Genomic DNA, 24,843 nt, shown 5'->3' with positions numbered 1-24,843 from the left:
GCACATTATCAATTCTCCCATTTTAGCCCTTAAAAAGTTTCACTGTGGTTAACTTCCTGTCTGGTCATTCCACAATCTGCCACATATTAGTCTGGTTCTGATGCTTGCTGTGTTTCTTCCTTTGTCTTTCAGCATGTCTTGTAATTTTTTTAATTATTATTTTTAATTTTTTATTTATATGTGACAGTAAAATGCATTACATTTCCTCTTACACATATAGAGAACAATTTTTCATATCTTTGGTTGTATACATAGTATATTCACACCAATTTGTGTCTTCATACCTGTAGTTTGGATAATAATGATTATCACATTCCACCATTATTTATAACCCCATGCCCCCTCCTTTCCCCTCAAACCCCTCTGCCCTATCTAGCGTTTGTCTATGTCTTGTAATTTTTATTGAAAACATAGTGTAGACTGATGTATCCTCCTGGGTACCACCTTCTCCCTCAGGCTGAAAATCATTTCTCTACCTAGTTCACCTGAGTTTTTATGACAGTCATCTGGGAAACTTCATTGGAATGTGGGGTTTGTGACATGTGTAATAATATAAAGAGGCTAGCTCTGGAGAGCTCAGTGAGACCACACAACCTGAGTATCATATTTTCTGAAACATGTTTGGAGCCAGTTGATTTTCAACAAAGATGTCATTGTTTATCAATTGGAGGATTTTCTTTTCAACAAATGGTGCTGAAATAGCTAGATACCTGTATAAAAAAAGGTCAGCCTCAATCCTTATCTCACACCACAGTAAAAAATGGACTTGAAATGGGATATAGATATAAATGTAAAAAGTTAGAAGCACAGTCTTTTCTCAAAAAAATAGGAGAAAATCTTTACGATGCTGAGCTAGGTAAAGATGTCTTAGAGAGGACATCAAATCATGAGCTCTGAAGGAAAATAAAATACTGATAAATCAGACCATAAAGAATTTTAAAATATCAGATCTTCAAAAGACAATTAATAAAATTAATATTCAAATCATGAACTGTGAGACAGCTTTCACAACACACATATCAAAGTCATGCGTCCATCACATATGAATGCCTCTACAACTCAGTAGTAGGAAAACAATGAAAAAATTGACAAAATGCTTGAATGATGACTTCATAACAGGAGAAGTATGAACACTTAGTAAGTGTATAAAAGATCATTTGGCATTAATTAATCATTAGGGAAATGCATATTATAACCCCTGTGAGATACCCCTTTACATCTTTTATTATGCCTAACATTCTAAGTGCCTAAAAGTCTAAAAAAAAAAAAAAGCTAGCACACTCAATCTAGGATATGGAACAACTTGTTCTCCCCTGCTTCGCTGATGGTAACATAAAGTGGTAGAATCCATCACTTTGGAAAAAAGATTTGCAATTTCTTCTTATTTTATAAATACAGGTATCCTATGGTTCAACAATTCTTCTCCTAAATATTTTCTCTAACAGAAGTTAAAACTCACTTTCTCAAGGAGATATATACAAGAACATTCAACTAGCTCTTTTCATAATTGCCCCAAACTCAATAGCCAAATGTTCATCAGCAAGAAAATCGATAGACCAACTATATCATAAGATCTTATCCAACTATTATCATAAGAATGAACTATGAATACATGCAATAACATGAATGTTTATCAAAAACATACTGAGCATGTAAACATAAAAATCTATATCCAATTCCTTCTCTCATCTAATTTATTTATAGGACCCTGTGTTCCAATTACCAGTATGTTTGGTATTCTGAGAAGCCAAACACTACATATATGAATATCAAGAATAGGCAAATAATATTTATGGTGAAAGACATTAGAGCATTTGTTACCTTGAGAGGTGAGATTGATTAGAAGAAGATGAAGGAAACTTTGGGATGACAGATATCCTATATTTTAACTGGAACATGGGTTGTATAGGAGTGTACATTTAGCAAAACTCATTTAATTTGGGGCTGGGGATGTGGCTCAAGCGGTAGCGCGCTCGCCTGGCATGCGTGCGGCCCGGGTTCGATCCTCAGCACCACATACAAAGATGTTGTGTCCGCCGAGAACTAAAAATAAATATTAAAAATTCTCTTCTCTCTCTCTCTCCTCTCTCACTCTCTCTTAAAAAAAAATATTTAAAAAAAAACTCATTTAATTTAATAGTTAAGATATGTAATTTGTGATATAAATAAAACTCTACATTAACATAGAATTAGAAAGATTCTTCATGTCATCCATCAATTCTTCTTTCCTAGGTCCAAAAATTCCTACTATTTTCCTATTAGGACTCTGACCTTGGCATAGGATATCTATCAAGTATAGGCATTTAGATTCTTGGTAGCAATGTTATTATTTCAATTCAATCCCAAATCTGAAATTCAGTGCAAGATACATTGCAGCTACAAATAATAAGTATCTCTCTCTTTCTGTCATGGAGGTGATGTGCACTTTTACAACATGCCTTGAATGGATAGTTTATCTGAGTCTGTTATTCTTTACTCCCATCTCAGCACTTGTAAAGTTGGTAAGAAATCTCAGCATTCATATTTCCTCTGTCTTTGTAAATCTATTGCCTCCATTCCATCTACGTGCTAAACATACTCTGTAAAGAGATGTGGATATGAGAGGAAGGAAGGAGACAGGATCGTGGAGAGATTTTTATACCAATTCTATATTTGTAGAAATAAATTATACAACATTGACCAATGGTTAATTCCCTATTCTTGGAAGAGTTCCAGCCAAGATGGATTTTACTTGTTAAAAATGTCATAGGCAGCCGACCTAGATGCCCTTCAATAGATGAATGAATAAAAAAAAATTGGCATATATATACAATTGAATATTACTCAGCAATAAAAGAGAATAAAACCATGGCACTTGCAGGTAAATAGTTGGAGTTAGAGGAGATAATGCTTGTGAAGTTAGCCAATCCCAAAAAATCAAATGCTGAATGTTTTCTTTGATATTAGAAACCTGATTCATAGTGGGATAGAGAGAGGGAGCATGGGAGGAATAGACAAACTCTAGATAGGGCAGAGGGGTTGTAGGGGAAGGGAGGGGGCATGAGGTAATTAATGATGGTGGAATGTTATGATCATTATTATCCAAACTACAGGTATGAAGATAGGAATTGGTGTGAATATACTTTCTATACAACCAGAAATATGAAAAATTGTGCTCTATATGTGTAAGAAGAAATTATAATGCATTCAGCTGTCATATATAAATAAAAAATGTCATACGCAGGAAAAGAATATGTAACTAGGGATTTGATGACATCGTGTTTAATGTTTCTTCCACATCTCATTCATCTATTTATTCATGCAGTCATTCATTCGTTCCATCAATATTATCATTCATTCCTGCCCCTGTAATCATGATTCTCCTTGACCCTCAAATGAACAGCTATTAAAATCCTTAGTTCTGGAAGCCTATTTTTATTTTAAGCTTGCATATCTATTTCCAAGCAGAGAGGACAGGTGTGGCAGAACCATTCAGCTGCAACCTGTCATTGCTACTATCTGATGGCATATTCTCCTTCACGCCTGTAAAATAGATTCCTTAGAGATGATGTTGTTTTTAGCTTTGGGGTTTCTAGATGGAATCAGCATTTGTTTATTTGTTTGTTCCCACGTAGGAGTCTGAACCTCTTGTTCTGCCCTACTTTTGAAAATAGCCTGCAATCAGGAAAAAAATGTCTAAATACAGGATTAAGAGAAGGCCACTCTGATAGAGTGAGGAATTTTCCATGTGCAAGACATCAGTGAGCAGGCATTTTGTTCCTGGATGGAAAAGAGTCCAGGCTGATTGCAGGATGGATCTGAGTTCAATTCTTGGGCTGCACTTTATACTTGGGACCAGGTGTTGGCACACCTGTGCTTCTGTTTCCTCAACTGTAAAATCAACATCATGAATGTCTTCCAACCTGGATTTGATGGGGCGATGACTATTCCATGAAGTTACATGTCTAAAACACTAAAAGCTGTGCCTAGTACTGTGCATTTCATAGATGCTATTTCTTTCTTGCTTTTTATATTTGAGATACCACAGTAGGGAGGGATTGGTATTGGACTGTGACCCAGGAGATGACTGACCCTCACTATACCAGAACAGAGCCTGCAGGGGCCAGGAAGTCACTTGCTGTTTCTCATTGTCCCTCATATGTAGAAGAGGGAGATAGGTCAGTGAGTGGGTGGCTGGGTGCCCATCCTGCCCTTGGACTTGTATTAATTTTCCTCTGTTATTTAATACTTTATTCCGTATCCAAATTAAGGAAGTCCTGCATTTTATCAACTGCTCTAATTTTAAGCAGACTTGACCTTTAAAAAGCACAGGAGAAATTAGTAGTCAACAAGGCCCCTTTGAAATTGGGTGAAAGTGAGCATATTAATTCAATTACATCCCCTCTGGCACCAGAAGTTCTACAGATGTCTGCCTCAATTTCAACTTTGGGCACTGGCCAACATAAATGGCTTTGAGGAATCATCAGATGATCCAAGTGAGGAGCTAATTACCAGATGCTCTACTAATTAGTGGTTCCAAAGGTAAGGACAGAAATGTAAAAGGAAAATATCACACATAGTATATTAGCATGTTACCATGGCCAACAGAGAAATTGAACAGAAGCATAGTTTTTGAAAATAATGTTCTCACTGGACCACATAATAAGCTTGTACAAATAAAATAACAATTAGTAAAAAAAAAAAAAAAAAAGGAAAAGGCTATTTGACTAAGGAAAATATGTTGCCAATATTTGGTTGGTATCTATATATTTCCTATGTAGATAAATTATCTTTAACTATAAATATCATACAGGTAAAGCAGTATTTATTGTTAAGTTTTAGACCCAATTATTTGCATTTAATAAATCTATTCTCCACCCCCATTTTCTCTTTTATTTTTTTCTCCCTCTTTGGTTCTCTTGCTTTTTAGCCTTCAGTAAAGGCTTACGTTGTCCTAGTGAAAGTGCATTTTTTTGTAGAATGAATGAGATGTCTTTCTGGAGCCCTGGCACCTACACCCCACGGTAGGGCCAGTGAAAGGTTGTGTGAAGCTCTAGCTCCAGGGAGTACAAGACTGCTACAGGGAGCTCTGGGCAGGGGCAGGTGAGGATTGGACCAATCCACATGGGGAGGCTGACACAAGGGAACTGCGTGCAGAGAGTATAATGGTCCAAGATGGACAGGTCCCACAGATGAGGATAACCAGGTCGTGGGGGCCATCAACCACCTGGGATCGGGTGGAACTCTGCTTTCTTCCTGGAGGAGATGGGCTCCCGTTGAATTCTTTTTCCATTTGTCTCATTGTACTTATTTTTTGGGAGGTGAAATATAATGGAAGTATATAAAACCTATTTTAAGGAATAACAATAAAATGAAACTGATAGACACAATATCTGGTTTCAGAGCAGAATCTGAGCAGAACTTCTGAAAGTCCCTCAATAACTTCACCAGTTACTTCCCTGACTCTATCTTTTGGTTTTGTCTTTCCCTATTTTTTTTTCTTCACCTATGTTTATATCTACAAGGAAAACATCGCCTGGTCTTTTGTGTTATTGAGCTTCATGGAAGTGATATCATGTTCCATATGTTCCCCGAGAGTCACATTTCCAGCCCCACAATATGGACTTAGATTCCTCTTATGGATGTTTGCCTCAGGTGCACTTGTGTTCGTGATTGTATTGAAGGATCCTGAGCTGCTTGACTATTATGTAGAAGAGTTTGTGGGCATCTACGTTGTTTCTAGTTTTCAGTTTAATCAATGTGTTGCTACAAGCTTCTTTAATGTTGCTGCCTCTCGGTCTTCAGCTTTATTCCACAGAAAGTTATTTAATTGAGTGGTTGTTCCACTTAGATCCCAGCAATTCTGCATTTGAGGCTGTTGTGAATTATTCAAGTTTATTTTGAGCTGTGGAGTGAATGGTGGAAAGATCCTTCTGATTTCAAGATGAGGGTTGAATTGGAGTAAGATGAACCCAGAACCAGGGAGACTAGTGTAAAAGCTGGTGTGGAGACTGAGGCCAGGTGACCCAGGCTTCAGTAGCAGCAGTAGCAGTGGGAATGGAGACAAGGGGAGTCCTTAAGAAAGAGTAGCAGTCAGACTTGCAGATAGATTAACTGGCTCAAGGAGCTGAGGTGGTGGCCTGGAAGATTTCAAGGTTTGCCACTGGCAGACACTAAAGTGTCCTGTAGCTGGGGAGAGTGTGGGCTGAGGAAGAGGAGGGCATCATTCCCTGGGCCCCAAACTCTCCTGGCTGTATAACTAAGAAAACACATTAAATATATTTTTGGTAGACATGTACTTCCTTCCCCAAACCCTAACCTATTCCTTGGAACATATTAGATTTTCAATAAAACAGTTTACATTCTCATGTCTTAAGCAATGTTTCCAGGAATGTACAAATTTAGTTCTCAAGTTCCCAAAGAAAAACTGGGAAATGAGTCCGTGAGTGAACACACGGCCAACGTGTCATTGGTATCTGCAAGTTTTTCACCTAGAGCCCCAACAATTGCTTGTGACTTTGTTCTTTCTATGTGATTTATCATCCACAGGATAGTCCTTTCAAAAACTATTTAGAGTAGTTAACTGCATATGTTTGGTTTGGTTGGGACGCAGTCTCATGAATTTTTCACCTCTTAGCTTAGATCTGGACTATCTAAAACAGCTTCTAAAATAGTTCTAAAAGCAAACCAGCAACAATGCTTTAGCATACACAGCAAAGCAATTCACAGCTCATTTACTAACTGATTATAGGCAACCTCTGAAGACCAAGCCATAGTTGTGAGTGTTAAATGTGGGCCAAGTGAGACTGGCTCAACCAGCCAGCTTTCACCTATTCCATGGTCCCCAGACGGAGGTCACATTAGGAGACCCACCACTTTTCCCCTCCCCGCCATGCTGTCTGGCCCTCCTTCTTCCCATACATTCCTCCATTCTCTGTGGCCACATCTTAGAGAAGCCTCCCTCTTTGGTGTTTATGTAGCTCTCTATTCCCACTTGATGTCAGATTTGCTGCTCTTGGGTCCTGGAGTGTCACGTCAACTTCCCAGATGTCCTGCCTGCTCCCTCTCTTGGCCTGTTCAGTGGTCCTGTCCTGGCTGTTGTCATTGTTCTAAAATCCACAACTGACTGACCACTCATTGCCATGCCTAAAACCGCAGGACCCTCAACCCTGCTTTCACTCCACATGCATGCCCACAGCCTGAAGTCTGGAATCTTCAGCCTGCGAACAAAAATCCTTTCAGGGGGAGCCCTGTGCTCTCTCCCTCCCTAACTGTTGGCCACCCTTACCTTCACAAATCCCACACTACAGCTTCTACCCATGCGTCATTTTTCTTGACTGCCTTAGGCTTTTCTTTTCCTCTGGTCTTCTGTTATATTCTTTCTTTATACCTATTGTAGATGACATCTGATTGATAGTCATATCCTTTAGTGTGATCCTAGGGCCATCGTATATTGAAGTCAGATCTGGGTTGAAATCTTAGCACTGATACTATGTTACTGAAGACCCTGGCAAAGAATAGAACTCATCTTCTCTACAAATCAAATGGGACAAAGCAAATACAAGTGCTTATTATTCATTCAACAAGTATTTATTGAGCACCTGTTTCCTTCTGGGAACTAGGTTAAGAATATCCATGGAACCTCCAAAAGGAATATCTACATAGAAAATATAATTTCACAAATAAGCATTTCACTGTATTTTTAGAATGTTCAATGAAAAAAAGCATAGCTATAGAAAAACATATAAAAAGGGTATATCCTATTTGTTCTGAGGGAGTCAGTGAAGGGATATTAGGTAGAATCATGAACATATTAGCCCCAAATTTCAGTTGCTTAAATTGCAAGAAGCATGTTTCTCTGTCATTTGAGAGTTCAGGGCTAGCATTCCAGTGGGTAGAGCATTTCCCATATACTCAGCCGCCCAAGGTGATGGCTGCTCTCTCATTTCCAATGTGTGGCTTTCCTACTTCCCTGGGTGTCCCCATTTCTCAGGAAAGATGAGGCACAGAGAAGCACAGGGATCACTGAAGGGCCAGGGAGAAGTGGCCTCATCAGGGCATCTGCAGGGCTTGTGCCTAGGCCAATCTGAGCTCCCAGGGAGTCTGGGCCATTGGTCCCATATGTGCCAAGCAGAAAGGAGAGGTGGGTCTGGCAGACAGATGTTCCTGTGCCTGTGGAGTGATTAGAAAGAGGGAAGTTTGTTTTTCTCTGAGCCTAGGTATGGGAGAGCCTGGGGATTGGGAAGTGTAGAGTTTGACCTGGGTGATTGGCTCCCAGTGGCCCCCGGGGGTGAACAACCCATATCCAGGGCCTGGAAGTCAGCTCAGAGATGTGTCACCTGGTCTGAAGAGCTGAATTTTTAAACCAGAGTTTTCCTGGGCAACTTTGTGCTTTTACACTACTCCTCTGGTTGCAAAGTGAGAAATCCACCCAGAACCATGATGTTGGGTAGAGTCTACAGTGAAGTCAAGCAGGACTTGAGAGCAAGCTGTTAGGGTGGACAGTGAGTAGGGAAGGGAAAGCACAAGCTCTGCTGAGCCTAGGCTGGTAGTTTATCTCTTGGGTGGGCTATTCTGATTTCATCTGTCACACGTTATGTCAGGTGTTAAACCTTCCATTTAAACTGAGATGCACACCAGTGAGCAGCCAGAAGAAAGCCTGTGAAATATGTTTGAAGAGCTCCTTCTCTGGCTAGAGCAAATGCAAAACTTTTAGGTGTATATTGACTGTTCTATTGCTAGTGGTAAACAATGCTATAATATTCTGAGAAAGAAACTTGGTTTTACAAAAGATTTCATAATATACTGTACTTCAATATCCTCCTGGAAAAAAAAATAAAATGACATTAGAACAGTCAGTGTATCCAACTGGAATTTTGAAAATAATTTTCAATGGAAAACACTCATTTCCCATTTCTTTTCTTGCATCCCACAACTTGCTCTCCCAGCTGCCTGACCGTGTTTGACGTGAGCTATCTTAAATTTCTCTTCCTCCAGAAATGCTCTTCCGCTGGCTCTGGAGGGTCAGCCTGGGAAGGCATCCTTGTCCTCAGCTCCAATACCACAAGAAAGAGTAGGCTGGTTGTCTTCTCAGTTGATGTACCACAAGAATGCTGTCTCCCGTGGTAATTGGGTTTATGTACAGGACTGTGGCAGGTCCTCTGTCTGGGAAGAAAAGGGATTTTTCCATTTAGGCTTGTCAAAGGCTTTAGAAGTCCCTCCAAAGTGAGCATTTTTGGCTCACAACTCACCTACAACAACTTGGTTTTTAAATGGTACTGATTGTCATTCTTTTCTTTGGGGCAGATTTGAAATGATAGTCAATATCTTACACGATCTCAACTTGCTGGGACAAGAGCAATAGCAATGATGGTAAGAAATGAGCAAACCAGGCAGATGTTCTGCACTGAAGCTCCCATTCTTCCTTCCTACCCCTTCTTGTTGATTTGATTCCAGACCTTTGCTATTTTTCTGAACAACTCATTAGTAATAACACCTGAGGTCGCTGTGAAAAGCAGTGACAGATATACTATAGTCAGCCCCAACCTCCTCTGGTGAAGGCCCTTGCAATTGGGCTCTTCTGTCTTTACTATCTGTGGTTGGTGGTCTCTGGGGCATGTGGCTCTGACCAGGCCCTTATATGAGCTGTATGGTCTGTGTCCTGCAAAGGGAATGACACCAGCAGATGGTCCTCTTCACTAGTCTCTCTACCTGTCTGTGTGGTAGGGGCCCATAGGGTACCTGATATCTTCAACGGGATGGGGGAGAAGCAAATGGCCTAGTGCTTCTGGTGAAAGACATGAGTAGGGAGAGGACAGAGCTTCTGTTCAAGTCACTGCTCATTCATAGATTATCCTCTCAGAGCAGGTAGACTTGTTCGGTGAATCCACCATCCATCGACTTATTTTATTTTATTTTATTTTTAAAGAGAGAGTGAGAGAGGAGAGAGAGAGAGAGAGAGAGAGAGAGAGAGAGAGAGAGAGAGAGAGAGAGAGAGAATTTTTTTTTAATATTTATTTTTTAGTTCTTGGCGGACACAACATCTTTGTTGGTATGTGGTGCTGAGAATCGAACCCGGGCCGCACGCATGCCAGGCGAGCGCGCTACCGCTTGAGCCACATCCCCAGCCCCATCGACTTATTTTAAACTTTTATTCTTAATTTAATTTTTTGACATTTCAATTCTGCAGCAGATATTCCTACACAGAGAAAAGATGAAAGGGGCCCCCCATTCCAAGAATTTCCAAAGTTGAAGAGAGATCTGATGGTGGCTGGGCCCAGGCTCTGTACAGGCAACTCCATCTAGCCAACCCCATCCTGTACTACCAGAAGCTGGTGAGTGATCCCGGGGGTCCCAGGCCCAGGGCACACACATCCCAGAGCCCAGAGTGTTGACAGTGCACCTCCCTCTCGTGTGCATAATTGCCATGTCAGTAAATTGGCCCTTCCCTCGTACTCCTTACCCTCCTGCTCCTTCACGATATTCTCCTAGGGTACTTGCACTGAAAACCTTCAGGTTAGAGAACTCAACCTGTTTGCACCCTATTATAAACACAAGATGAACAAGACAATTTGTATCCATGACATGCAGCTTGAATCATCAATCCATTTTTTTTTGGGGGGGGGCATTTTATTTTATTTTTTAATTGACTTTTTAAAAAAATAAATGACAGCAGAATGCATTACAATTCTTATTACAGGTATACAGCACAATTTTTCATATCTCTGTATATAAAGTATGTTCACACCAATTCGTGTCTTCATACATGTATTTTGGATAATGATGTCCATCACATTCCCCATCATTGCTAATCCCCTGCTCCCTCCCTTCCCCTTCCACCCCTTTGACCTATCTAGAGTTCATCTATTCCTCCCATGTCCCTGTCCCTACCCCACTATGAATCAATCTCCTTATATCAGAAAAAACATTCAGTATTTATTGGGATTGGCTAACTTCACTTAGCATTATCTTAACACTGATTTTCATTTGTGTGTGTATACATCAATCACTCTTAAAAAACAAACAAAACTACTGCACTGAGGTATAATGTATAATAGACATATAATAAAATGTGCCAGTGTTAAATGTACGTTTGGATGAGCTTTAACAATTATGTATAGCTTTGAAATCACCCCTCAAAAAGAAAAGAAAACTTCTGCTGGACCCCAAAACTTCCCTGTACCCCTCCCTTCTCACTTACTATAGTTTAGACCTGTACTGTCCCCAAAAGGTTCATAAAAAATGTTAAAAGCTTGGTCCCAGATTGGTTCCATTGGGCAGTGGTAGAAACTGTTAAGATGTGGAGCCTAGTGAGGGGCCTTCAGTTATTGGAGGTATGCCCATGAAGGGCAATGTCAGACATGAGCCACATCCATTCCTGGCTACAAGATGAATAGGTTTATCTGCCGTGCATTCCCCACCATGTTGTGCTACATCACTTGATAGCGATGGGGCCAATTCACCATGCTGTAAAATCTCTGAAACAAAGACACAAAATAAACTTTTCTCTTGAAAAGTTGATTATCTCAGGTATTTGTTACAGTATCAGGAAGCTGACTAACATATCACTCATTCCCCAGAATTCTAACCCCAGGAAAACTGCTGATTTGCTTTCTGCCACTGTAGGTTACATTTTTCCCCCTACACTTTCAATAAGAATGGAAACATCTAGCATGCCTGTGTGTCTAGGCTTTTCCCCTGTCAACAGAATTCTTTTTGAGATTTATTCATGTTGAGTGTGCTCTTGTTTTAGTTCACTGAAGCTGCTATGACAAAACACCTTAGATTACATAACAAAAAGAATTTCTCACATTACTCAAACATGGAAGTCCAAGAGGTACCAGCAGATTCAGTGTGTGGTGAAGGCCCATTTCCTGGTTCATATATGTGCCTTCTTGTTGTGTTCTCACATGTCAGAAGTATAGGGCTGCATACTTGGGTCCCTTTTATAAGAACACTAATCCCATAATCTTATCAGTTTCCAAAGGCCTCATGTCTTAATGCCATCACACTGGGGATTAAGGGTTTAACATATGAATTTTAGGAGCACAAAAACCTTCAAACCATAATAGTTCCAATTTTTGTTTTGTTTTATTTTGTTGTTTTGATATAACAGAGCAGTATTTTGCTATGTGACTATACCACCAGTCACTTGTTGCACATTTTTATTATTTACTATTTTATCAATAAAGCTGCTATGATGATTTGTGTGCAAATTTTATGTGGCTGCATGCTTTCATTTCTTTGGAATAAATACCTAAGAATGGAGTTTCTGGGTTGTGTGGATTAGTGTATTTTGACAAAGTTGACACACTTATTGATATAAAGTTTTCACTGGAATTATAGTTTGATTTTTAAAAAATTTTCTCTTGACACTTTAAAAATTTTGTTCCAACGTATTTTGGCTTACACAATGTCTGACAGAAATCTGTGGAAGTTTTTATCTTTGTTCCTATGTATGATGTGGGTTTTAAACTGGCAAATATGAAGACTGAACTAGAGATCTGCAAAATCTTTTATAAAGAGACAAAGAGTATTAAATATTTTTGGTCTCTTCTGCTATATTGTGAGAAATACACTCACCTGCCCAAACCCAGAGAATGGATTAAGAGATGCAACATATGGAGAAAGCAAAACTTTTACTGACCATCTTCCAAGAGCAGTGTCTTTTGGTGAGCACGAACACCCAAAGTGGTAACAATCAGCATTTTATCATCTAGTTCAAAGGGTCCCTCCCCAGTTCCTCATTAACTGAGTACTATAAGTACACAATCTTCCCAATACTGCCTGGGTTTTACTGTCTCCTACTGGGTTATTTATAGAAATGCACCTGTAGCTGTCTCCACCTCCCTTTGTTCTCTTGTGGCTGGAAGACCTTCTGGGGTGAGTGCATCTTGGCATGTACACAGTTTATCTCTATTGGTCAGCCTGGCCCCTTCCCCCCACCTCCTGCTTGTGAAAAGGCTGTGTGAATTTGTCACACACAGGTGTTAACTGCTAATAACCACTCTGTTCTATTTCCCCTCCAGATGTTTTTCTTACATTGCCAGTAATTTTATACTTAAAGCTAAATACTGTATTTTGAAAATGGACCACTAGACTTTCTATTTCTCACACATTTGATCTGTTTTGCAACTAGTGAATCATGTTGTAACAACAGAGGAGCAGCTGTAGATATTATATACATGAATGCCACAGTTGTATTCAGTAGAGCAGGGTTTAGGAAAATAGGTGACCATGTGACTGTAACAAGATGCATAGATTCATCTATACTGGTTCTTTTTCACTGAGTACAACTAAAAACAGTAAAGAAATTGTCTATGACCGAACACAAATCTAATATTTATACCACCATAATCCCAGACAATGATGGAAAAGAAGATGAGATTAAAAACTGAGTAAAGAAATAAAAACTGAAAACTTCCCAAATTTGACTAAGAACATAAACCTATAGATTCTTCTTGAATCTCACTTCTCACTGATACAATTTCAAATAGAACCAACCAAAAACAAAACAAACAAACAAAAAACCCCTGTACTTCTGAAAACGAAAAACAAAGAAAAAGTCTTGAAAATTGCCAAAAAGAGAATCAATGTTACTCAACTGGTAGCTGATTTTTTAAAAAATTTGAAACCATAGAGTCCAGAGGAAGTGGCCCCCTATTTTTCAATTGCTGAAAGAAGAGTCAAAACTATGAATTCAATACTTGACAAAAATATGCTGTAGGTATTAAAAATGAAACAAGGACATTTCTAAGATGAAGGAGAGTAAGACAAACTGTTGCTAGAAGACCTGTTCTTAAATAAAAGCTGAAGGAAATTCTTCAAACAGAAAGCAAATGATTTAAGAAAACATGAATATGAAGAAAAAAATATATATAATGCAAATACATTTGACTATAATAATAGAAGAGACTTTTCATGGATTTCTTAAGTCATATTTGATGGTAAAACAAACATAATACTAGCTGATGGTACTTAATGTACATAAAGGGAATAGTATGTAGATAAATCAGTCCCAGTGATGGGAAGCACTTGTGGACACTGGAGGGTGAGAACCTGAGAGATGCCTATAGAGGAGGCAAAACCAAGACTGAAAATGAGGAGCACTCAAAGCTGAATTTTTCCAAAGAATTTGAGACCCACAAACTGATATCCTGGGCAGGGGGCTTGATGGACCCTTACCAGCACCCTGACTTGAAGGACATGGTGTGACACATGGAAAAAATAAAATTGAAGATTAGAGATTGGACAGGTTTGACAGCCCAGATCATAACACTCTACCATTAAAAAGGGAGATAGCTAAGAAATGAGAGAAAGGTCTTCATGTCAGCACAGGTCTCACTGTGATTCAGAGTATTTCTAGAACACAGATATTTTGTATATGTGGCAATTTTGGCAGATATTTCAACTGATATTTAAACATTTACTAGCACCTTGAGATTCATGCTAATGAGAAGCCTCTAGTATAATGGATGTGGAGCGTCTTCAGAGAGAGCTCAAAACTGAAATTCTGCAGCATCAGAAAATCCACAAAAGGGGAAAAACCTTACTTATGACAAAACTTTCCAGAGCCTTCCTCGGAATTCCCACCTTTCCCAGTATCAGAAAATTCTTAATTGAGGGAAGTTTATAAATGTGGAGACTTTAGGAAACCCTTCAGGGGCAACTAAAAACTCATTTGTCATCAGAGAATCCCTACTGGGCAGAAACCCTTTGAAAGAAAGAAATATGAGACTACTTTTATGTGTAGCTGCCATAGCATCAACTATGAGTAAATTCACACCAGGGGGGAGCCCAATAGACATGAGGGTGTGAGCATTTTTCATTCTCCTGAATCCTGATTCAGTATCATAGCACCCAAGAAACCCAAAACATGTAGTGTGCAAAACCTGCCAGAGTTGGATATTTCCTCAGCACCAGAGTCCATGATGGAAAAACCTCTATTGAAACAATATTGGCAAATGCTTCATTGTGACTCCTGCTTTATAGTATGTAGAGAATACACACCGGGGAAGAACTTCATGAATGCCAGGAATGTGGGAATGCATCCAGTTAGAAAGGCACACAGGTTGGCAGAGTTCATATAGGACGGGGGACACTGTTATGGGTATATGAGAATGTTTTGGTTATGAGTGTAAGGTATGAGGTAGCTTCAAATGAAGCACAGCTTTGGTTTCATTCATCATCAGAAGTTGACATCAGAAAGACACTCTAACACTTTCCTTCCTGCCCTCATACTCATCTCCCTTAGTCAGGACTATGTCCCCTCCTCTCCACCTGTGGGGCCTCTTCTCCCCACTCAGCCCACTTCACTCTGCTTGCCTCATGTGGAATTGGCCTCTAGAATACACTATTCTCAACTACTTCCCTTGATTTCTTGCCCTGTCCTTGAGTCCACCCATTGCAGGACCTTACTTCTCCCAAGCTGTCATTCCCCATGGCCTGAAACCTTTGTCTCACTCTTCACAAGTCCCCTCATATTCTAAACTCCCATCAATAACTCTTCAGAGCCATCAGAGTTGCCACTGGCTTCTGGCCTTGTTTATATCTAGGTTCTTCCTGTCTTGCACTGAGTGTTTATTACTTTCCCTATTCCTTTCACATTCTCACATTAAGGACAATGTGTGATGACCCCTGTCATTCCCTGGAAAGGAAATGGCAACATTTGCCCTTTAATGTCTGCTCTGGACCTATTCTTTCAGTCTGCCCTGCCTCTTAGGTTACTGCAGTTGGAACAATTTGCAAATCCTTGATGTGACAATGTCATAGGCCACCGTAATTAGAGAGGTCAGTGAGAAAGAGTCAGTCATCAGAGAAAGCATCCTATGATTGCTTTCAGGACTGAAGATGAGCCATTCATGGGCCAGGTGCAAGACACACTACACTGTTGAGCATCTGAGTCTTTGTCATCTGTTATTGCTCTGATCATTTTTTATTACCCACTATATGAATGTTCTGGGTGACTATGCAATATGCCATGAAAATATTCAATAAAAAATGAAGCGATGAGTGAGTTTGGATAATAGTAATGCAAATGTCATTACTCACTTTGGCTTCACACTGGGAAGCACCCCAGAGAAGGAAAGAGAAAGTTAACACAGCCATGCTCAGAGTGGCTGTTCCTGCCTCACTTCCTATCTGGCTTTCTGACATGTTTACATCTTCCAGATTCCTTGATAAGGAAATCTGAACTTGGGATTGGTGGCATTTCTAAAGTACTTTGATGATGAATTACTTTTGTAACACCAGGAAGTACTTTCAGAGTCCTGTTATTACCACGTGTTGTGGTCCCACAGGATGAGCCACTTCTCCACCAGCAGTGGTAGCCCGGACCATTCAAGATAGCAGCTTCTCAGAGTTATCACATCAGGGCAAGAGAGTAACAGGAGCACCACTTAAAAATGCATCCGGTGTGAAGAGAATCCCAGGAAAACTGTGTAAACATTGTTCCTGTAATACCATATTATTTTGTCTTCAAGGCAAAGCTCAGTTGATGTTTTTTGAAAATATGTTTTGGTCAGATTTATGGATTTGTACTCAATGTTTAGTAAAATTCATACCTTTATGTATATTTGGAAAATAAGGGCTGGGGATATAGCTCAGTTGGTAGAGTGCTTGCCTTGCATGCACCAGGCCCTGGGTTCAAGCCCCAACACCACCCCCCCAAAAAAAAATTATGTAATCAAGACATGGAACATTTTCATTACCCAAAATACTTCCTTCAGCACAGAGAGAAATTTGAATGCTTGCAGATTAGGTTTGTGAGATGTTTGTGCAATACATAAAATCCAGAGAAATAGAAAGGAAGCACAAACTTATAACTCTTAGCTGTTGTCAAAGATTCCAGAATGTGCAAAAGATCCTCACCCCAAATCTCTGGGGCATCTCACAGGGTTTTGTTTTCTGGTTTGCCTTATTACTAAAATGTTAAATCCAGCTACCACAGCACGTAGGTTGGGCACTATAACAGACAAATGTATAATGGGTCATTCTTTTTAATGCTGGGAAGGACATCTTTTGTCATTGAGTTTGATACTCAGGAATTTTTTGACAAGGGACTTATGTAATTCATGGAAAATATATAAAATTAATGTGAAAAACTAAGTTTATACATAACTTAACAAAATAAAATAGATAAAGAGGAGAGTTTGCTTACACGTGTGAATAACTCAAGGTGGCACCATCTTGTGCTGGGCTGCTGGTGGCTTCTCCACCTCCTGGTGCTGCTCTGGTTGTTAAGGCTGAATGCTCACACCTGAGTTTTCTGGGATAACAGAAGCCTCTGAATTCTAGGGACTTCAGATTTTTTGTTCACAGTCGAGGAAGGAGAGGGAAACTGTCTTCCCCAGAAATGGACCCCATTGGAGCCCAGTGGGGTACAGGTCTCTAACTGGCAGATCTCTAGGTGCACATTTTCCATTCCAGAATTATGTGGGGAAGAGGGAGAAAATTTCCCAAAATAGAGGTCTGCCATTCGAACCAATTATGAAGAGATGCTCAACACTTCCTTTGTGCTCTGGGCTATCACAGAGCCCTTCTCTGGCTCATAGATCCAGCCATGTAAAGTGGAATGTCCTGGGCATTGGTGGTGATGTTATGTAGAACAACTGAGATGGTGGCAGGAGCACTTTTAAAGCTTGCACGTGCCAGACAGATGGGAGTGGGCTATTGCTAAGCACAGATCTGAGATATTTTATGTTTCTCCGAATTAGTCTGTTGACATATTTTTCAAGCCTGAAGCAATTGCTTTTATTGCTAAGAAGAGCCAAACATGGAAAACCATAGTGAATAAAAAAGAATAAACATCCAAATATGTACACCAACCAGAATTTGCTCTGTTACATTGAAAAAGTAGCTGATTTTCAGCAAGGGTCTTTACAGTTAAAAATGGGAACAGCACTTTTGTCCTGAACATGAATGCAAATATAGAGAAATGAGTGAAATAATTAATGAGACAATTCTGAAATGTTATTATTGACTCAAGTCATCCATACTTTATCGGGATTTCCATAATTTTACCTACTGTTATTTTCTGATTTAAGATCCCATCCAGAACACCACCTGACACTTAATCATTGTCTATTTAGGCTCCTTGTGTCTGTGATTATTTCTCAGACTTCTGTTGTTTTTGATGATCTTGACAGTCTTGAGGAAGATGAGTCAGGTATTTTGTAGAATGTCCCTTAATTCAGGATTTGTCTGTTGTGTTTCCCGTGCATAGACTGAAGTTATGAGCTCTTGGGAGGAAGCCTACAGAGGTAAGAGCCTTTGCCTCACATCACATCCAGATGCACACCATCAGGGTGACTTTCCACTTGTGATGCTGACCCAGATCCCCTGGCTGAGGTTTTGTTTGTTAGGTCTCTCCGTTGTAAAGTGGCTTCTTTTTCCTGATTTCCATCCTGTGCTCTTTGGATGGAAGACACTGTGAGTAATCAGCAGCTAAGCAAGATTTGCTTCATCTTTGAGGCCAGAGATTGACATGAATTATTTGGGGTGCTTCTAGGCAGGACATTTGTCTCTTCCTTCCCATTTATTTAATTACTTAGTCCTTTATTTTTATCAGTATGCACTTATGTTTATTTTATATTTTATATTGTCATCCAATATTACTTTATTTTGTTTCTCAAATTGTTTCAGCTTTATCCTTTGGCAGCTTTTGGGATTCATTTCTGTGTCCCTTTAACATGCCTCCCCCCATCATTTTTCTTTGTTTTCTTCTCGTTTAAACACTTCCTTAGATTTTGACACTATAAAATGCTTCAGAATCATCTTGTATGTTTTCTGTCTCAACTCAAATAACCAGCCATTTCTCTGAGGATTTCTGGCTCCTCGTATTAGAGAATGTGTCAGAAATAAATACCAGGTGAGCTTGATGGTACTGAGATGTCATTGCCTCTAGGCTCTTTTACTTGACAGCAAGGAACTTGTGTGCACACTTACCTGTGTGTGCGTGTAGTTGTTTCAAGCTAAATTTGCATCAAGTTAAACATGAGTGGTACTAATGTCTCCAACTCTACTCCATTGCCATGTGAATCACCCCTTGCTTGTCTGTAAACCCTCTCTTCCAACGGTGAGAAACCTGCCTCCTACCATCTGCCACATCACATCCAGATGCACACCATCCACTTACTTAGTTGCTCAGCTCCAGTGTGTGTGTATAGTGGTTTAAGAGTGGTTATTTCCATTTTTTGAAACGTAACCATGATTTTATGCCTCACACATGTGTTTCTGTGCCTGTCTTACATTCTTCACTGTAAACCCACATAGACAGGATCCATGCCTAATTGTTCCCTGTTCCCATGGGGCCATCCTAGAAGATGGCATTGTGCTTTTGTGTGAGATAAATGCATGCAAACCTGAGATCTCTGTTAACAAGAAAGCCTGTGATTATGAGTCTGAGCATGAGCGGGAGGGGCTGGGTGAATAGGTGTTTCTAGACTAAAGAATTATAGGAAATTACCAAGGTGGTTTCTGTCTGGGGCATGGGTCATTTCCACATAGAATATGAGACGACAAGGCTGTAACTCCACAGCCTTAATTAGCACTGATTTATAAACAGAAAGCAGCAACCTTTCCTGGTTCATGGGGCAAAGCAAAGCAGAAAAGTGAAGTCATCACTGTGGTGAGGGGAAAGCCATTATAAAAATTGTGGGTCCTTTCTACGAGTTTGTGTGAAGAACATGGAGGACATTTTTCTGTTTTCTTATATCTACGGAATGTTCCCAGACAATAACATGTTATATCTATAAGGTAAATATGTATTTAAAAGATATTTTACTCATCCATATCAGTCTACCACCAGAGTGTATAATTTAATTTCCACTCTTTAGCATCAATGAATGGTGAAACAACAAAACAAACCCCAAACAAAACAAAACAAATAGCCCCAAACCAATGTGCTTCAGTATTCTCCATAGCTCCATGTTACAAAGTTAGAGAAGTGATACTTTTGTTACCAATTTGAAGATTATGTGGCAGAAGCTAAAGTTTAAGGAAAAGGAAGAAGTAGTATTACTTTTGAGTATTCCACATATAAATGGATAGGAAGAGCTAGATCACCTTTGGACATGATATCACCATGATGCAGATTCTGAGTTTCCTAAACTTAACATGTTCCTGTGTTGGTGGTACTGTGATTGAGTTTATGAAACTTTTTTTTTTTTTTTTTTGCAGTGGCAGTGGGTTCAAAACCTGAGACTGTAATCATTATTGCAAACAACATGTGATATTCCAGGCCTGAAATATGATAGTATAAAAAATGGAAAACAAGAACTGAGGATGTGGCTCAGTGGTAAAGCACTTACCTAGTGTGTATGAAGCCCTGGGTTCCATCCCTAAACTGAAATACATATATATAATATATATATATATATTATATATATATATAATATATATATAATATATACATAAATATGTATACATATATATAAAACAAATATGGGTACCTATGTTTTAGCAATGTTTGACTTACATATCACAAAGCTGAGCACATGAATAATGCATGCAAACTGAAGAAGAGAGAGTGGTATATGAATAGAAATGTTAGGCAGTTTGACTGGAAGCCTCCCATGTAGATGGCTCAAGTGAATTCTGTACAAGCTGAGCAAATTAACAATGCTTTTGAGGATCATAGCGTGAATATAAATGCTCTGCTTTTGCATAAATGCTCCTCTTGGTAAGTTTGACAAATATAATGTGGTGAAACAGCTATCAAATTAAGATACAGAATATTTTTATCAACTCAAAATTTTCCTTGTGCCTTTGTTTACCAATCAACCAAATTGTTCCAACTCTAGAAAACTGGGTTTTATTCTGTCAGTACTCATTAGCCTTTATATTTCAAATTTCATAAGAAACTAATTATGCCTTATGGAGTCTTCCATGCATAACTGTGAGGAAATTATTTTCCTTGTGTGCTTTTCAGGTTTTGACATGCTCAGGGGTTTTGAGCAAAAACTTGTGGAACCTAGGTTGAAGGATGATTGATGATAACCATGCATGAGAAGTTAGAGAAGTTATTTACTTGAATTATTTCAAGTAAATATAGAAGCATCTTAGCTTTTTTTTCCCCACTGATCCTAATGTTTTAGAGATTTGCCCATGTATATGAATGTATTAGTAGTTATTTTCTTCTTACTAATGAGTAGTATGGCACTAATATTGATGCACAAAAAAACTGCTTATCCACTTACTTGTTTATAGACATTTAGGGTTGTCTCCACTTTTTTCACCTAAAGATGTGAGCTCAATAATAAGGCTTCAATATACATAAAGATTAATGTTTTTATGTGCATGTGTGTGTGTGTATGTGTGTGTGTGTGTATGAATGTTTGTGTTTATGTGTGTATGACCATGTATGTGTGTGCATTAAGAGAAGAAGTTTGAAGCTTTTCCTAGAAAAATTTTATGGTGATCTATCCTTGGGATTTTCTTTATATTGCTTCTTGACATTTGTGACAATACTTTTATTTTAATGCTAATAGATTCTTCTTTCATATCCCAAGGGATAAACCAAACATATTTAGCGTGCATACCTAAGAGTTAGATAAAATTTAAAAGGAAAAGGAGACACTAATGTGTGTCTAGCTATGGTATGGGGAAGGGAAACTTGAGAACTTCATTCAAAACCTTCTTAGGATGTATGCAGTCTTGGTGTATCTTCTGTTTCCATCTTGTCCTCTTCGGAATGCTTATGTTGAAGATCTGTGTGCAAGACTTTCTGAGGCCATCTTTGTCATTTTACTTGGGTGAACAGCCAAGAGTGGAACTGCTATGTCACATGGTAATTGTGTTTAACTTTGTTTACACAAAGGGTTGTACTATTTTAGGTTCCTATCATATCTTCACCAACATTGACTTCCTTGAATTTTAGCCACTATAGAAGGTGAAATTTTTTTATGAATGTTTTTATGATCATTAATGATTTATTTAGAAGTTATTACTTTTGTCACTGACAATCTTGGGTCAGAAACATTTTATCGACAATCTTCCTAATAATGGTCTGTTGGTGAGTAACTCTGTCTTATCCAATGTGCCTTTCCCAAGCAAACGGTAGACACAACAGCCCCAAACAGGTATGTGATACACTAGAGAATTAGCTACAATTGTCTTTTTCTTCTGCCAATTCACACTTTTATTAATCACTTAGTCATAAACAAGAGTTATTTTTAGGACACATTAGATGATTCTTCCCTCAAAATATTGACATTTCCCTAAATATTTGGCTGTTACCAACTGGCCATGGTGTTAGGTTTTGCTTTTTGCTTCCTCACTTCCATTTCTAGTTCACAGAACTAAAGCTCACTCAATTGAAGGAATGTGAGGTGAAACACATCGTTGGTCACACCTGACACTGACATTCCACATCTGTGTGATGGATTGTGTTCCCTGGTCTACTGACAACTCAGGGTACTGAATTCAAAGACTTTGTAGATTGGTGTGTTACCCACAACTGTATTTTAGGAATAGTCAGAAGGAAGAATGGATTTTCTAACATGTTCTAAAGGCAGTTAGGGCTGGTTGTGGAGCAGAAAATGCTTCGGGAAAAATAAGTGGCCCTTCTAACCACATTCTGAGGTAATGAGACACTCACTGCCTTCCTGCAATGCTACAGGTTGATGTTCAACCTATGGGAAAGGATCAAAGGGACTTCAGTGTCTCAGGATGGTGACCTGGTGATGTCATTGAGTGGAGATGTCATCTGCAGTGCTGCCACTACCAAGACGACGAAAACATACACAAAAACCTCCTTTTGTGGCTCTACACACAAATCAGTCACTGGAACTGGTACAAGAGATTAGTGAGTGCCCTGGGCAGGAGATTAATGAGATTTCTTTCACCAGCTCATTAGGGCTGGGCTGTAGTAATGCTTGTTAGGGGATTTCCAAGTGGAGTGGAGAGCAAATGTATAATACCTCCTCCACCTTTCAGGGTGATATCACCTGTGAGTAAGAGAAAGCAAACTAAGGTCCTAAGTCAAGTCCATGAGGATTCTGGGGAAAATGTTTCTACAAAGCAGAGAAGCACTTTACCCATCGTGTGGAATCCTTCAACAAGAATTCTGACTTGGGAGATTTCTTACACCACAAGATTGTGTCCTGAATTTAGCTAGGGGGAAGTTGAGGCCCAGACCTGGTGTGTGCTCTAGGGTACAGTTGGAACCAGGGTTCCCAGTTGTTAGATGACCATACTCTCACTCTTTTCTAGATCATTCTATTTATGATTTTAATTTTTATAAGCCAGCAATAATTCACTCTGCTCAAACACACAAGCTGTGTGTTACTGGATCATTCTCTGCCACACACAAGCCTGGTGCAAAATTCAAAATATGACCATTTCTGTGCCTTCCCCTATTGCCCTGGGCTCTCTACCCCTTTTTGAGGACAATGCTTTGTCATCAGCATTCTGTGGATCATCCCAGAAATGTTCCATGTGTTCTCACTTTCATATGCTTCCTGGGCCAAGAATCTATATAACAAAATACACAAATAATAAAGGTGATGGTGTATATCTTACTATCTCTACTTCAAATACCATGGAAATGAGCATATACCCATAGACATTCTATTTAATGGCTTCATAGAACTCTTCTCTGTAAACCAATTGTAATCCAGCCTTGGCACTCCACACCTATAATCCCAGAAATTTGGGAGGCTTAGGCAGTAACTTGGAAGGCTAAGGCAGGAAGATTGAAATTTTGAGGCCAGCCTCAGCAACTAAGTGAGACCGTATGTCTCAAAATAAGAAGGGATAGGGATGTGTATCAGTGGTAAAGTGATCCTGAGTTCAATCTCCAGTACCAAAAAAAAAAAAAAAAAAAGTAATTGATTCATTGATTTAATTATTTGATGGACATTCAGGTTGTTTCCTATATTTTTGTAATTATAAAAAGGTAACTACGATATATGAGTGTACATATATAGTTTCTCACATGTGATACTACATGTGTGGAATAAATTTTTAGAAATAAAATTTCTGGTCAAAAGGTATATACATTTTTAGTTTTATAAATTGAAAATTTTTCAATCTTTTTTCAATTTTCATTTCTCTTTTTATGATGTTGGTTGAGCATCTCTTCATAGTTTTTATCCTTTATTGACAATTTGATTGTTAAGTTTACAATGCTCTAAATATTCATTTTTTTCTTTGAAGTCCAATAAGTTTATTGAAAGATTTATGAGTATTGTTTGTCCTGTGTAAACTTTGAAATATCCATGTAAAGTCTACATTCATCACATTTTATTTCCAGAAAATTTTCTTGAATCATATCTTCGATTTGTTTCACTACACACTATATAGTTCACATCTACAAATATACCAATCAAATATTTTAGAATTCCTTTGTTTTTCATATCTTACTTTTAATCTTTAATTCTTTTAATTCCTTGTTCATCTCCATTTATTTTTTCCTAAGTGAAAATAAACAAAGACAAAACAATTAGATCATTTATTTGTTTTTATGTATAAAATGAGCAGATATTTTTTTGGTGAGTTGTGATTATATTCAATTTAGCATTGACAGAATTTTAAATTGTCTTACTGAGTTGTACAAATTTATGGGTACAGTGTACAATTTGACACATTTGTATAGTGGGTAAAATTAGGGTAGCTAACATTTCCATCTCTTTAAATGCTTAAAAACCTTTTGGTGAATATCTAATAATTGTATTCAATATGTATTGGTCCTATCAGAATAATAAATATTTCCATCTCTTTATATAGAAATATCACATATTTTCTTTCAAATGTGGATATTTAAAAATAAAAACTATCAGGGTTGTATAATAGCATTGTTTTAGTTAGCTTTTTCACTGCTCTGACTAAAAGGACCCAACCAGAACAATTGTAGAGGAGGAAAAA

Source organism: Spermophilus citellus, assembly GCF_964194105.1.
Source record: "Spermophilus citellus genome assembly, chromosome: 3".
Taxonomy (NCBI): domain Eukaryota; kingdom Metazoa; phylum Chordata; class Mammalia; order Rodentia; family Sciuridae; genus Spermophilus; species Spermophilus citellus.
The sequence above is the reverse complement of the archived record's forward strand: the minus strand, read 5'-3'. Positions refer to the sequence as shown.